Source organism: Triturus cristatus, chromosome 5_2 (assembly GCF_964204655.1).
Source record: "Triturus cristatus chromosome 5_2, aTriCri1.1, whole genome shotgun sequence".
In the NCBI taxonomy this organism is placed as follows: domain Eukaryota; kingdom Metazoa; phylum Chordata; class Amphibia; order Caudata; family Salamandridae; genus Triturus; species Triturus cristatus.
The window spans coordinates 1,014,060,845-1,014,078,698 of record NC_140588.1 but is presented as its reverse complement, the minus strand read 5'-3'; positions in this window follow the sequence as shown (position 1 = coordinate 1,014,078,698).

The window sequence follows — 17,854 nt, the reverse complement described above, 5'->3', positions numbered from 1 at the left end:
AAGTGAAAGTTCATTCGAAACTTGTGCAAAAGTCTTTGACTCACAACTCAGATAATGTTCTGTTGGCCAACTATTTATGATATAATTCATGCAATAAGACATCATCTGCCCTAGTAGAATTCCATTGGAGCTCAGTCAACATGCTAACCCACACATGGAAAGCATCCACACCTGCCACAACACATTCGGTGTGCTCTAGTGTATCCTTATTAGATTCATCCCTCATTGGCGTACAAGATAAACAACCCACCCTGAACATTTTCTTTCCAGGAACATATTTTATAACAAAATTGTATTCTTGTATTTTCGATAAGAGCTTAATAAGCCTGGCCAAAGCGTTGGCAGCACTGCTACTATTGATAAGGTAAACCAAAGGTTTATGATCAGTGCATATTTCAATATTCGTTCCCCATATATAACTCTTAAACTTCTGTACCACCAACATGCAAGCAAGAGCCTCATGTTCAATGTTTTTGTAGCTTCTCTCTGGCTCTTTCAAAGTATGAGAGGCAAATGCCACTGCCTGTTCCTTACCATGCATCTATGACTTAGCACTTCACCCAATCTGCATAAACGTGCATCCACAGTAATCACACACCTCATTCATAAAGCAAATGTTCTCAATGCAGAAGCCTCTTCAATCAAAACTTCATCTTTGCAATAAGCTTCATCAGCTTCTGCTGACCATTCAGACTTTAGCCATTTGTTTAGTAATAATCCTAGTAGATAAACAACCAGTGAATAGCTGCAAATTGGGCATAGTACTTGCTTAAATACAAACATTAACCGATTTCAACTTTATCTTTAGGATGTGTTGCCTCTGTAGGCTTTGGGCAATTAAACCTTGAATTCCATATCTGCATAAGTTACTGCATGACCAAGACAGCCAACTCCTGCATAAAGAGTCTGCACTTACTATGCCTTACTGTCAGCTGAACAGGTATTCAGGGCCCTGAGCAGGTGTGTGTGCCTAGCGCTGACAAGTGTAGGTTGGTTAATTGAAAAGCCAGGTCTTCAGCTTCTGGAAGAATTCAAGAAGAGAGCAGGAGGCTTACGATGTCTAGGTTTTTCCATGCGTTAGGGGTGATGTAAGACACTGCCATCCTCCTGATTTGGTTATGTATATGTGTAGGATGTGTGTGAGTAGGAGTCCGGTGGAGTGGTGGTGTCTGGGTTGTTGGTGGAAGGAGATATATTTATATGTAAAACATAGTTGTAGACTATTTTAAATACATAGGGCCCGATTACGATGATGTATGGACTGCCAAACACAGGCAGTCAGTGGCGGTCTGCCCGACAATCAGGGCCATGGTCCGACCACCGGATTACGATGCTGACGGTCGGAGTGCTGCGGGCGGGGAGAAAGACCGACAGGAGGTCCAGTCAGGGCAGTGGATGGACAGGGAATCCCTGAATGGCGACGTTGCCTGCGCAGGCACCGCTCTCGGGATTACAAATGTCCCTTTCCCTCAGCCTTTTCATGGCAGTCCGACCACCATGAAAAGGCAGACAGAGGCGACTTTGGGGGCCCCTAGCAAGGACCCTGTCCCACCTGGGCCTCCGCTACGGGGTCAAGTGGGCACCACATGGTGCCTGGCACACTGTGCAGGGATGGTTCTTAACATGCCTTTTGGCATTGAGGCTTGTGCTGCGGCCCTTTTCTAGGCAGCAGCACAAGCCTCAATACAAATAGGCATGTTTCCAATTGCCTGCACGGCGGGCAAATCGTAATTCAGTCGATGGGACCGCCCGACGCCAATGGTGGTCGGACGGGCGTCCCACCACCATTGTAATCAGCCACGCAGCTTTTTAACAGTTTTAACATAGCATTTTAGCAACATTAATAAGTATAGTTTTGTAACATTGAGTTCTAAGGAATAGTCAGTTTTTCCAGTTTTATTGATTTTGTAGTCTTTTTTCATCATTTTCGGCTATTATTAGAGTTTATATATTTATCATGATTTCCCATTGTTTGTCTCCAGTTCAGGTAAGGCTATTTTAAACTTATTTTTTATGGGTTTAGTGGCATAAGGGAGGTGTTTAGTTAGGCTATCCTTTGTAGCTAGATGTTTTAATGTAGTATTTGTTACTGTACTGAGTGTTTGTGTATGGTATTTCATCTAAAATGGTATGCTCAACTTCATTTGCTGTGTGTGTTCTACGTGTTTAACATGGTTTCTGTTGCTTTTTTATTGTGCTTTGGTTTGTAGTAGGGTTACTGGTTTTGGGTAGGCCGATATGTCTTTGATATTTTGTGGGCCATATTTCTGTATTTCGTATTGTTTTTCTTGACATAGGGTCATATAATTGTCATGACTATTCGCAACAGAGGAAATGGGAATGTCACCTAGAACTACAGGCCTAGCAGATCCAGGTTTAAAAATAAACCTATTTTAGCCAAATCCGGCCAAACAAAATTTGCTTTCCTTAATCTAAAGTTCATGACCAGGACACAGCCAACAGGACCATAAGGTCATCAAACGTTCAGCACTGGTCATTCTACGTATATCACAATGTGGTTGAAGTAAGTACCACAGGTAAGCACTAAATAACAAGGCACAGAAGGCCAAGTGTGATACATCACATACAACTCATGCCTATTCCTCCATACATTAATTTGGATGGTGTCCCTCATGCCTCCCGCCATGATTACTTGAATTTAAAAGGAATTTATAGTGTGATTGCTAATTTGTGCCTTCAAGGAGTCCATGTACTGATCACCTATATTGTGTAGAGAAATAACAGGCAATAATTTTGTGGTTTTGAGTCACATTGGCAACTTCTACTTGATTTAATGGAGCTGGGGGACAAATTACTCACACTTTTTTCTAAGGCATATCGATTATAGGGCGTACACATATAGAATGGGAAGACTTTCTGAAGTGAAGGAGACGAACAGTTAATTTGTAGATTCCTTTAATAACTGAGGAGCATCAGTAAGGTACATCTTCCATCTCCTATTCCAGCAACGATTTTGGTCAACCACGCAGTGGAACCAGAATCCCTTCCATACGCAAAAATGCTGTACAACTCGAGGATGCAAGGTAACTAGTTACCAAGCAACACAACACTTCCCCCTCTTTATATAAAAATAAGAATTAAATAATATATACAAGGGAATAACAAAAATAAAGGGTAAGGACAGGAAGAATAACAAGAAATATGGAACGCACATATTATTATCATAACTCAATCTCACTCATTGTTAACCACATAATCTCTAAGCCACACGGGAGCTTTCCTTGAATGTGGAGCCCTCTGGTCAACAACAGGGGGATCAGAAGACGGAATGTTCTCACCAGAGATAGGAATGTTCTCACCAGAGTTAGGACCAGCCAACCTTGGAACTTCCAAGACCACCCCATCCCCCTCCTGAACCACAACAGGCTGCTGCAAATTAGAGCCATCTGCCAAACCAGAGGAAGGACCCGCTACATCATTCAAATCAGCTTCCAACCAATCTGAATTGTAAGGATCCTCACCGAATCTCTTACTAGACTGACCAGGGTGATCCATAGCAACCCTTTTTAAATTCCAAACCTCGCCTATTTTAAGTCTCACAGCATTGTGAAGCACTTCTACCACTTCTTCAGCGTCAAAGAAAGCGGCGAAGCGCTCTCACCTTTGCGTACAAACCCAGGCTTTTTAACCCTAACCCAATCTCCCACTTCAATCACAACTCATTTGGTGGAGTGATTGACATTGTAGTATTCTCTGTTTTTTTTATGAACACGCTGCATCCTATTCCACACCTCATCCTTCGACCAATTAACCGGACCCTAAGGAAATAACCAACTAGGGTTAAATTTAGACCGGGGTTTACGTCCACGCATAATAATAAATGGAGGTAACCCAGTTGCTTCAGTGGCAGTCACTCGGTAAGCCCAGACAGTCTTACCCACCTGTGAAATCCAATCTTGTGCATTACTAGAAGCAATTTGAATTATCCCTTTTAACACACGGTTAAATCTCTCTACCATACCGTTCCCGCTAGGGTTATACAACGAAGTAGTCCTGTGATTCACGCCAAGTTTTGTAAAGTACTCCTTAGCCATATTGGACACAAATTGGACTCCATTGTCACTAATTAATGACGCCGGAATACCCTCCGAGGAGAAAACCTCATCCAAGAACTCAAGAACTGCCAAAGTATCAGCCTTATCCACAATTTTTACAACTGGCCAGCGCGAAAAAAGATCCATAAGCACGAAAATATACTTCTGAGACTCTCCACACTGGTCTTTAATGCGTCCCAAAATATCAATAGCGACCGTGTCCCACGGCTCCTTTGAAACAATAGTATCACACAAAGGTGGTCTAAGTGTCTTCAAAGACTTGTCCGAATTACCGCATGTAGTACAATTCCTAACAACTCTCTCCATCTCAATATTCAAACCAGGCAACCAGAACAATTTTTTGATCACTACCTTGGTTCTAGTAATACCAGAATGACCCTCATGACACAGTTCCACAATGGAAGAACGAAGGCTCATAGGCGGAATAATTCTTTCCCCGCGTCACAAAAGAAGAGTTCTGATCTGACTTCCCAAAAAGTCTTGACCATGTCGGGTATATTATCCTTACAAGGCCAACCGTTCAAAATAAATGACACAACTTTAGATAATGTCTCATCACCACGGTACTCAGATTCCCATTCACTTTTGTTGATAGCAGAGCGACCCTGACTGTGAATTAACGCAACCTGAAAATCATTCCATTCCTCATCTTCATAACTGGCATTCTAGACAAGAAATCAGCTACCAGATTGTCTCTGCCTGGGGTATAAACAATTCTATACGTAAAATTTTGCATCCGCATAGAAATTCTAGACAGTCTAGACGAGACATTAGAAGAACCATCTGAGGACAATATTTTGACCAAAGGTTTGTGGTCAGATCTTAGAGTGCACACCTTTCCCCATATGAATGATTTAAAATGGTCAAGACTCCAAGCACACGCCAATGCCTCCTTCTCAATTATAGGGTACTTCTCCTCACATGGAGAAAGAGACCTAGACCCAAAGGCGATGATGTTCTCTTTGCCATTACTCGAGTACTGAGATAAAACTGCACCCAATCCCTTATTACATGCATCAGTAGTCACTAAACTTTCTGCAGCAGGATCAAAGCTACTGAGGCAGGCTGCATTTGCAATTGCGCTCTTGATAGCATTAAAATCCCTATCACATTCAGTAGACCAAACAAAATTCACATTTTTCTTCAGAAGCTGCCAAATTTTGAAACACTTGTCCGCGAAATTAGGAACGTATTTAGCGCAAAACTCAGCCATGCCTAAAAAGGATCTAACATCATCCTTACTGCAAAGAGTTGGCGCCTCTTCAATAGCTGAAACTAAAGACGCCTTGGGTCTAACATCATTACGATCAATAACGTGTCCCAGATAAGTTACGCTTTCACAAGCAAACTTACACTTAGCAAACTCAATAGTAAGGCCTTTACCCTCCAAGATCCTCAAAACCTTGATGAGCCTAAAATCCTGTTCCTCCTTGGTTCCCCCATAAATTAAAATGTCATCCTGGAAAAAGGTCACACCCACCTCCTTTTTAAATAAGTGAAACATCAAACGTTGGAATACCGCACCCGCTGACGCAAGGCCAAAGGGCATGCGGGTGAACTGAAAACACCCAAAGGGGATTATGAATGACGTGAGGTGTTTGGAATCATGAGACAATGAAATTTGGTGATAGGCTGAAGATAGGTCAACTGTGGAAAACCACTTCGCACCCTTAAGGCAACTCACCATCTCATTCATTTTGGGTAAGAGAAACCTGTCGATAACAATATTGTTGTTGAGATGGCGGAGGTCGACACAGAGTCGGAATTTTCCATTGGAATGTTTGGCAATCACGACTGGAGAAATCAACTCTGATGCCTCTATTGGTTCTATCACCTTTGCTGCACATCCTCCTTAATCAGTATAGGAACGTTGTGACAACGGTGCACCTTGGGGACAGCGTTTTCTTTAAGGCGGATAAGATGTTCAAAACCACGTAAATTGCCCAGTTTCCCATTAAAAACAGATGGGAATTGTTTTATCATTCTCTCCCCCAACGAAGAACCTTCATCAAGGATCAACACTTGTTCCTTGCTGTTAGGGTCAAGAATAATATGCAAAAGTTTCTGATCCAACCATCCCAAAACAGGAGGGCCACTCTTAGCAATGTACAATTTAGCACGACAAAGTCTGTTTTTGACCTCAAAAACAAACCATCTGAAACCAACAAGGTCAATTTTCTCACCACCATAACCCTCAGGGTGGATATCAGGTTCGAACAATTGTTCACCCACCTTACTAATAAATTTACTTTTCCACAACTTTTCTTCGATTATGGTGTAAGGTGACCCTGAGTCAGCTATGATGTCAATATTCACACCACCAATCAACATATTGCAAATCGGTTTGTTGGTACATACAACGTTGTTAATGTTTAGCATCAAATTGCTTCTAAAGTTTTTAGACAAATCCTCATTCAAAATCATATCCACAGGATCAGGATTTGATTCATCCACATTTTCACAGTTCATATCCGTGACACATTTAACCTTGTAGTTTCTTCTCTTACACACCTTGGCAAAATGGCCTACCAAACCACAATTAGTACATTTCTGCTTAATAGCGGGACAAGTCTTACTATGAGCAAGGTGGACTAAGCTTCCACACCTATAGCATTTAGCACGCTCTTTAAATGGAGGTCTATCTTTAAACTTGGGAGGAATTCTATTGAAATCATTAGGGATACTCGTTTTACTAACTAGTGCTACATTTTGAGTATCATTCTTTAAAGCAACAGCACATCGACCAGAAATCTCAGCTTTCCTCACAATAGCCAATATATCATCCAGTGGGGCATCGCCGTTCACCCACAATCTATCTTGAATTGCGGGGTTGGCGGTATGCATAACAACCTGATCTCTAATTAAATCGTCGTGCAAAACCCCAAATTTACAATCAAGAGCCAGCCTTTTTAAATCAGACACATAGTTATCAATAGTTTCAAATTTTGACTGTTTCCTCTGAAAAAATTGATACCTAGTAACACCAATGCATACTTTTGGTTTAAAATAATTGTCTAGCTGTAATAATGCGATTTCAAAAACATTAAAATCCCCAGAAGTAATGCTACCAGTCAATTGGTGGAAGGTCTTAAGTCCCATAGCACCCAGAGCATGTAATAGCAATCTTTTCCGCTGCCATTTTTTTTTCTTCATCAACAGCTTTGATGTAATTAATGAAATACGCCTTCCACTCAGATCACTTGAGGGAGGGTTCATTTCCTGTTGCCCAGAACGGTTGAGGAGATGAAATGCTAAAATTAGCATTGTTTGTCTGAGCTGAACCAGTGCCCTCTGTAGTCATGGCGACTATTAATACAGGCTAGAGGGCTTAGGGATATCCCATTTATAATTGAAATCCAATGGCAGAGACACAGAAGACCAGTTTCCAGCAAGATGCAAATCCCACAGTTCAAGTACATAAAATGCTATTTTGAATACCTCAAATATGATGCACACTATAATGTTCCTGCTTGTAAGTTATGTGAGGCAAGAAAAACAGATTACAATGGTTCAGCGCGTAGATTAGTTCGATCGCTCGGCTCCGATCCTTGGTAACTAGGCAACGAATATGCAACAAAATGGCCGATAAAGGAGGTCACGCAGCGTGGTGACGTTACTCCGCAATGCGTGACATATGTGATGACGCTGCTTTGTTATCCAGACGGACGTCACAGAAATTCCACGAAGCTCCAGTGGGGAACGTCAGTGGGGAATGTCACCTCGAACACAACGCTGCCGAAGATCCCAGATCGCGATGGGTTCCAGGACACGTTGAAAGATGCGATCTCTCAACGGCAGGTAATCCTTAAGCTTTTGCGATTGCGATAACCGTAATGAAGGCACCTTACTTGAAGCGATCTTGCACGGTAGCAAGGCACCAGGATCACGTGAATCGATCCATCTCCTTCGAAGAATCACACAGTGCATCCACAGTTTTACAAGCAAAACGAAAGTTCCGATTCCACAAAATGATCCAAAAAATAAATAAATCCAATGTCAAGGGGGGTCCAACGTGGGTTCGATGCTCCTCAGCTCCTCAGTCGCCAATTGAAGTGAAGGAGACGAACAGTTAATTTGTAGATTCCTTCAATAACTGTAAGTATTACTATCAGTAAGGTACATCTTCCATCTCCTATTCCAGCAACGATTCTGGTCAACCACGCAATGGAACCAGAATCCCTTCCAAACCCAAACATTCTGTACAACATGAGTTTGCAAGGTAACTAGTTACCAAGCAACATAACACTTTTGTCAGACATTCGTTTTGTATAAACACAGGGGGAGTGAGAAAGAATGAGATCATTACTCAATCTGGTCTCCCTGACGTTCCCTGACAGGCCCAGAAGATTAGACCATTGAGAAGCCCTCCTAGCATTGTGTCTGTTTCGATATGACACAGCATGGTCTTTCACTGTATGATGTCATTATATCCCATGTGCGCTAAGGTATAATGCATGGACAAATGCTTGGCTTCACAATATACATGATATTATGTAGATATTGCAAGTCATCAGTTTCATGACCATAGAGGAAAAAGACTGAATGCGAGTTACTTTTTATGGTCATGTCACTCTGAGGTGACCTACAATGTCCTTTTAAAGTACGGAAGAGGGTATTTATTCCTTATAATATTGGGTCACAGCATCACCCTTCCCACAAACCTCTTGAATCCTTGTGGTACTGCGTCTTTATGTGAAAGAGATAGTATGTTTACTGACATGAAGAGTAAAAAAGGAATCTGTAGTGTGAAATTAAACACAGCAAAAAGCAGTAATGTGTTGCAAAATCATTTAGAATCGGTTTAATGTAAGTTCAATTTTAAAAGGGCAGAATGAGTAGTAACATGCAGAGAGACTCTTTCTTTCCTGTAATGAACTATGAAAAAAACAAAACCATATTGTATTAAACATTTCTTTTTGGTGATCACTGTTCTGTGTGGAAAATTAGATTATAACAACAAAGACCCTGTCCTCTTTTTAGCAGTTTAACTGGCACCAACAATGATGCTTCATGACAGGCCTTCCAGCCGGGCTGCTAACTATGGCAGCAGGCATTATGATGTAACAACTCAGCTGCAATAAGTTATTACAGCTGAGCAGCTATGTCATTTTCTTATTACGGTGGCTTGTGACATCACAACTTGACAGTAATAATGACATTAGAAACATGTTCAATGTGGTTTTCTAAATTATGTGGATACTGTAAATCACAGAGGGTTCATCATCTCTCCATATGCCTCTCATAACCCTGTGTCTCTTGATCCAGCCTTATCTGGTTTTTGAAACATCTATCACAGCCATCCTGCTTCACCCTGACAAGGTGAGAGACTCAAGTTCATACTCACGGTCACTTCCATGCCGATGCATGGAATGCACTCTACCCCCACATATACCTATCTAGCTCTTACTTCTTCAACATAGCCCTCATTATGGGTTCTCTAGATGTAGTTGGGGAGATACCAGGATTCTGAATCTCCACTTCTGGCTGGTATTCCCTCACCTAGACCCAAGGGCCTATACCTCTTCTCTAAAATCTGGAACTGGTGTCTCTGGGCCTGCAATTATCAGGTAGTCAATTGGCAGATCCGGTAATTGCAAGCCCAAAGACACTGGAAAAGTTAGAATGGTCCAGGTTTGATATTCCCCTCAGAGATACCACTCCGGGCCACTAGTAATGAGGGCGATAGTGGCATAGCACACACATTCTCTGGGTAATTTGCAATTCGTTCACTTTCTCCTTAAAGGACCTGTCTGTGTCTTCATCACCATGTGCGGACTTCTCTGCCATATTGGAGATATGTACATGCTTTGACAGTGCACAAACTCTACTTCACACCCACACCCCCTTCATGTGGTTATCTTTGAAAGGGGTGTCTCCTTATGGGCACACTGGTGTAAGATAAGTGAAGCACACACACCCTGTTGCATTGCATAACATTTAGTGGTATTTGAGTTTTGGAGGTAACTGTGTTATGCCTTCAGCAGGTCAATGCTTTGCTTGATTGGTAGAGTATAGGAGCATTACACATGGTCTCAATCTCATGTCATAGGTAAACTGTTGTATCCTCTATTGTTCTTTTCTATCTTGGTTCCTTCCTCCACCCCTCCACATTACCTGTTTAGAATGATCCTAGAATGTTGTGAAGATTCTAACCTGCACTCCCGGTGCCAACTGTCATTTTCCTTTGTTATGGATGTTGGTAACTTATACCCATGCTAATAAAGTTACATAAGTTATTACCCGTTTTTGGATTATTTCATTAACCATTTACTTTTTGTGGTTTGTCATTTTGTATTGTTCATCTACCTTTTATGCTACTTCCCTGTGGGGCATGGTGCCTGCTGAATGCTGCTTGTTATGCATGTGTCAATGACAGTCTCAACAGTTATACTGGATGCTCACTTTGGCATCTCAAGTGCCTCAGATATCCTCTCCAGTAGCTTCTCATTTACGGTGGACTGCTGTGTTAGGCTGCTGTGTTCTCTTGTAGAGGATGCAGATGTGTCTCTTCTCTGGCCATCGAGGCTGTTGTATTCCTCATGGAAGCTACCTCCTTTCCTTTGTGCACTTGCCTAATCTTACCATCATTTTTTTGCTATTATGCTTAGCTGGTGCACTGAGTATGTCTGTTATCAAGTTTCTTCAGGTTTCTAGTATGTGTTTATTATCATGTTATAGTTGTGTACTCTTAACCTTGGTCAGACATTCCATGGTGTGACATGGTGAGGTTTTCCTAGGGGCTGATGATGTTTGCCATCTTCCTGGGCTATTTAACTTTAGTAATCTCAAGGGCATCACATCAGGGGCCATTGAGAAAAAGCTGTTCATCTTTTAATACCATAGTTGTTTTTTTCACTTGTGCCCTAATCTAATGCGCATGGGTGGAGTGACCTGAAAGAGTCTCTTTTATGCATTCTCCAGGAGGCATAATTTTTCATTGGTTGGCTGCTCATCATGATTGTCAAATCACGGAGGGGCTCCGTCTGCAGGAGCCCCTCTATCTGTCCCTTCCCCCATTAACAGGGCACCACCATGGAATATATACGTTTACTACGCGGTTTTTACACCGCAATACCATCACAACGCGGTTGTTACATTGACCGCGTTGTTACCACGCAGTGCCTTTACAACGCAAGTCGTTACAACGACTTGAGCTTGATGGTGCGCTGGACTTAGGAATAGTATGATTTACTATTCCAACTCCAGTGTGTGCAACACTAGGGAAGGTGTTGGAATAGTAAATCATACTGTTCCTTAGTCTAGAGCGCCATCTACCGCAAGTCGTTGTAACGACTTGCGTTGTAAAGGCACTGAGTGGTAACAACGCGGTCGATGTAACAATCCCGTTGTGATGGTATTGCGGTGTAAAAACCGCGTAGTAAAGGTTGTTTACCCCACCATGAAAGTCAGCTTACAAACAGCTGTGGGACACTGAACATTGCGATCCTGCACCACAATATCCCCCATGTAGTGTTCCACTCACCCTAGGAGCTCCCTGGATATTGTTGGAAGTCCTACTGGTGTGGGTCCATTCTGCCAAGCACCAAGGCAGTTGAAACAACTGAGCACAAATCCTGCCCTTCTGAAAGAGCATAAAGCAATGAATGTTCGACCTCTGGGGTAGCGCTGGGATATCAAGATTCCAAAGGAACTCATGCGACCCAAAGGCAGAGCTTACCCCAAATTCACCTATGACCTCTTGTTCTTCTGCAGAGAGATCCAACTGACCTGCTGTCACTTTCAACTCAGCAGCACACATTTTGCTTAGGGGTATGAGCTCATATAAGTTGACCTGTTGCCAGGACAACCACTGTGACTCCCATGCAGGCACTATCCTTCATCCGTGCCTATCAGTGAGGGCCAATCTCACCCACCCTAATATAACAGAGGTAATGTAGAGCACCATAGTGTGTCCTCATGACACTTAAGGGTTCTGGTAAGGAATGTTTTTTCTACAATACATCAATTGCTTTTCCATAGGAGAGAAGCTGAGGCCAACTGGCACTTGCTGGAACCTCAGTGTACATTCAGATTTAACATTCCACATTGAGATTCCAGCTAATCCTCTGGAAAACCGCAGATGTGGAAATCAGCCCACATGACATCCCTTTTTAGGTCTCGCCTACGCAGCATGCATTCTCTGCTTAGAAGGGCCTTTATCCGTCGCTCTGCTGATTTTCAAGCACACACTCGTGCTTGTGGCAGCATCCACCTTGCGGGAGCGAGCAGCGGCGTGCATACTAATTGGCTGCTGCTCGCTCCCGCAAGGTGGATGCCGCCACAAGCACAAGTATGCTTCAAAACAGTCATTATGACATAGTGCTTGCTCCTCAAGAACTGCCCGACGCTCACGTTTGTTTCTTTGAATTGTCTAACAGTTGTGCTTAAATTACATCAGCTGAGCGCAATGAGTAGGATACAGTTCCACAAAACGTATGGTGCCGACACGCGAGAACAAGAAGCTCGGTACAGCTAGACATTTTTTAAATGAGGGTTGTGTTTTTTGGTCTCCTACCAGATACCTGTATAGTACACTATAAAGTATTGTTAGGCTTTGAGCGCTTTCATATCACTAACTGACGAGCATTCTGCTTGAACACCGCTCATCGATAAACTGTCAAACCTAGAAAATACTGTCTTTGCCTGTTTATTATTACGACAGTTTCTGATCTATTTTATGTTATAGGAAGATTTTCAGTTTGAAGATTAATTACATCCCCTTTTCGTCAGGTACAGGATCAAATTCACTCTCTTTAAATATAGGCTCTTCAGGACTAGATGGCGTCCAAAACAACCTTAAAGAATATTATTAAGATCTAATATTTTATTTAGCAAACCACCTGTCATATTAGAAGACTAGTGCTCTACGGACTTGTAATATATCCTACTTTTTTGTCGGAATATTGCTTTTACTGGAATTTATTAGAAATCAAGTTTTAATGCTTTTGGATCAATTACGGAGTAAAACAAAATATTGAATGTGAGCATATTCATGCTGTTTAAGAGTGGTCTAATATGCAATAGAATTGCCACACGGTGTTACTGTTTGATTTTAAGAGGAAATCTGCTGATTGAAATAATATGCCCACTCATGGCTCCTTTTTATCTTGGATACGGCACATGGTACTCGCGCAGCTCTTTATAGGACGTTTTCTTCTCTAACAACTTGTCCGACTCACATTTTCAGGTGATATCATTTGTTTCTTTACCACACATGCATCTGTTATCTTAATTCTTGAGAGTGCTTAGTTAATTGCAATTTGTTGGTAACAGATTTCTGAAATTTAAATATAACTAGTATTAAATGATGACAAATTATGTTCATTTTCTGCATGTCTCCAAATCTAAAAAGCAGCTCTAGAAATACTTACAAAGGCCACACATGCACCAAATCTAAACAAGCATTGGCATAGCCAATAGGTCTCGCCTTTGGGACCTTATATGTTATCCAGCACAATATCCTTGGTGCAACAACATCAAGTGTTGCATGGCTAAACACTTATAAGGTCCCAAAGGCGAGACCTATTGGCTATGCCAATGCTTGTTAATGATACATCCCTTCTGGTGTTATAAAGGAAGAATAATGATTGGAATCGGCATGCAAAGTAATTTGGCGACACTCACTGGGAAGGTCTAGTGTGTAACACAGTGGCAACATTTATCAGAGAAAATATTTTCCTATATTAGGCACTGGGTGGCGATCCACCCATACCCAGTTGTTATGGTCTCTAAGATCCAGGCAAAGCCTTATCTTACTATTAGGGTTATGTACCACTATAACAGGTGATGAGCACTCAGATGATTCTATTTCCTCTATGATATCTTACTTACATAGTTTATTTAGCTCTTCTTTCAATGCACTCCTCATAGTTATGGGAACATTCCTGACTTTGTGAAATTTTGTCACAGTTCTCTCTTTCAGAATGATCTTATGGGAAAAAAAATTGTAAGCCTAACTTGGATGAAAACAACATTAAAATAAAATTCTCCCATTCAGAGCCTCATCATTATTTCCTTGTCATAGAAAATCTTTATACCCAGCACTTGATCGGGGTGATTAGGATTGAGCGTTATCATGCAATTCCTTTGTTGTGGCCTTCTTAACAAATATGAGTGTCCTCTGCCAACACATATTTTTGTTTCAATTATCTTCCCTCTGTAACCCAACTTTGATTCAAAATAACCTAGAGCACCAATCGGTTTGTGGCAAAATCTTTATATTGGGAAACAAAGGTAATAAATCATCACCTATGAAAGGGTGTCTTGCACTGAATCTGCCATAACTTTAATTTCTTTACCTCCTATAGTCACGACACAAAAATATCTATCTTTCTGGCGTTGCATTATCATCTTGCATGATTTTTCTTACATGACTTTGAGTCTTCTTATTAGAACCTGTACCTTTATCTTCCTTGTTTCTGTTTCTGCTTCCACACATTCTAGCATAATGGCCCTTTGCCTTAGACTACCTGCATACTTGAGCAGTTGCTGGCCATGATTTAGTCTTTATTTTTTATAAATTCTTTTTATTGCCGTGTGCTCAGCAAACAGTTTGTCAGAAACAATCATAACGACGGATGTCCCATCAATACAATCTGCATACAGTACACGTTATAAAAATTATTGACAAAGTCACCAACACAGTATAGTAACAGTGCAACTCTTAGTTTCCCCTTCCCTACAGTCCTCGATAAGCTTGCCAGGACTTCCAAATCTTCTCCCATTTCCATGGGCACGCCCTGCTCATGTATATTGTGCGTTCCACTTGCCAGCACCAGTCCAAATCTGACTTGCACTCTGCCACCCTCACAGGGCATCGCTCCCCAACTCTTTGCTATGTTGCGTTTCGGTACCACTGCGGCCAGTGTCAACCACAGTTTTGTATGTCTCGGCTAAACCTTCCTCCTGGGATTATTAACAAGAACCACTTGGCCTTGAAAGGGACCTCCGCTCCCACCATTGTGGCTATAATCCCCTCCCACTTCACGCCAATATGGTTGTATCTTTGGGCAATCCCATAGCAAATGCTAGAAGGTCCCGTCTAGCCCGCACCCTCTCTGACACAGTGTGTCATCTGCACGTCCCAAGTCGTGCAGTACTAACTTAGAATGATATACCTGATGTAGCGCCTTTAACTGTATTAATCGAAATCTGGAGCATCTCGCCACTTCTCTCGAACTCTGCAGCGCTTCAACCAAGCCTTCATCATCAAGCAGGCCCAGATCACCCTCCCATGCCGTCTTTAAAGGTCCCAATGGGTCTGATGAGTTATTCATTATTTTCTTATATATTAGTGATATTGTTTTCTCAATCAATATCGACCAGCTGTCCTCTAAGGGTGATGCTTCTTCTAGGTCTTCCCCCTGACGGATGTGACCCCAAAGTGCATGGCCCAATTGTATATATTTTAACCACTCTCCCTGTCCCATATCATATTCCATTCGCAGAGTGGCAAAAGTAATTTAGACCTGCCCTCTCAAGACATTGCATAGAATCTCCAGGCCCAACAATTCCCATTTACCAAAACTGCATAACTCACTCACTTTGCTGAGTAAATCGCTGTCCCAGAGTGGGGTCATCTTTGTTAACCTCCCCTCCCAACCAAGGAAGTTCACTGCTGCTCGACACTCCAGCATCACTGTCTGTGTGTGAGCTGGTAGACCCATGGTCACTTTCTTATTATAAAGTAGGGGAGGAGTCTCCTCACCCCCAGGGCCCCTCTATCCACTCTATATGCCGGCTCTGTTCGGTCTCCAAATACCCAACCATTTACAGTGACCAGTTGGGAGGCCCAGAGGTAGATCTTAATATCCAACACCACCAGTCCCTGTTCATAGATCCCCCTTTGTAATTTGTGTAGAGCTATGCGTGGTGAACTTCTGCTGCACAATAGGGATCATATATCGGCCTCCACCTTCTGAAAGAAGAGTGTCGGGATCACATAGGCTGTATTTTGCAAAACATAGATTAGGTGCAGGAGGGCATCATCTTAAACATGGCCACCCGGCATATTCATGTAAGAACTAATGTCTGCCAGCGTTTGGTAGCCACAATAATTCTGCTAAGTTGGGACCCTAAGTTACGCTGGTAGAATTCCCGTGAGTCCCTTGTCACATAGATCCCTAGGTACTTAAAGCCCTGCGTCTTAATCGGCACCCTACACCTGGATGTCACGCCGGGAACAGCCTGGGATTTAACCCAATTAATGCGGTAACCTGAGTAATCCCCATAGATACGGAAGTTCTGCAGTATTCTGTTGACGGGCTGTCTTGGTCTTCTTACATACAGTAGGATATTCTCTGCATATAAGGAGATGCATTCATCCCATTCCTCTCCCACTGATATTCCTCGTATCAGGGGGTCCTGCCTCAGCCAAGCCACCAGTGGTTCCAGGGCCAGGGTGAATAAGATCAGGGACAAGGGGCATTCCTGTCTCATTCACTTCCGGAGAGAGAACACCTGGGACACTACGGCATTGACCCTCACCCTGGCCAAAGACTGCTGGTAAAGAAGATTCATCCATCCGATGAAACTAGGCCCAAAGTCCAAACGGCACATCACAGCGAAGAGGATGTCCCACTTAATGCTAGAAAAAGCCAGCCTAGCGTCCAAGGACAGGAGGTCAGGTCGGTTGTCTGAATTTGATTCCGTTACATGAAGGACCACAAACAATCTCCACAAGTTTAACCTGATTCCCCTATGTGGCATAAATCCAGACTAATCTGGATGTATTAGGGAGGTAATTACCCTGCCCAGACGTGTGGCTAGGGCCTTAACTAGGACCTTGACTTCATAGTTGAGCAGGGAAATTGGCCTGTAAGAACCACAATCCACTGGGGATTTGCCCTCCATCGGAATTAAAACTATCACTGCCGTACTCTGGTCTTGGGGAAGGGCACCCTTTACCTTGGCCTCTCTGAAGATACCCAAGAGATGGTCCACCATTTTGCTCAGCATACTCTTAAATAACTCAATGGGTAAACCACTGGGTCCCACTGCCTTACCAGACTGCAGGGCGCGTGTGGTGTTGGTAATCTCCTTAACTGTCAACTCCCCCTCCAGCATTTCCATATTCTCAGTTGACAGCTGTGGTAGATTAATATCACGTAAAAAATCTTCACAATCCTGTTCCATCTTCGCAGAAATGGACAAGTACAATGTTTAGAAGTACGTGGCAAACACTTCTACTATCTCTTACCCAGTTTCATATCTTTGTCCTAAGCCATCCCCTAGCTCAGGGATCCCCCTACCACTCGCTCTTTTCTTATCTAGCCATGCTAGCAGTTCATTGGACTTGTCCCCCACATCATACAGTCTGTGTTGGGTGACCAACACCTGTGCCCTGGCACTTTCCTCCAATATCTCACATAGTTCCTGTTGACACAGTCCTAGTTGGTGTCTCACGTCCTGCACCCCCATTCACCCTTCAGCCACATGGGTCTCCAGATTGAGTATACACTTCTCAAGGGTGCGGCATTTGAGCTGCTATTCCTTTTTAATGGCTCCCACCTTGAGCCCACAGATCCCACATTTTCAGAGGATTTAAACTTGTTGTCTCTAAGATACCATGGGTCTATCCCCGTGGGGTAGGGTGTAGTCCCTCATTGGGCCCTCCAGCGTGACCTCCATCAGGTAGTGATGAGACACCCCAAGTGCTATAGGTGTGGCTTTTGTAAATTCCCCTAAACCCTGGGCCTATGTAACGAGATAGTCTAGTCTGGATAAGCCCCTATGGGCCGCCGACATTTGTGTGTACTGCTTGGTGGTGGGTTGCTGAT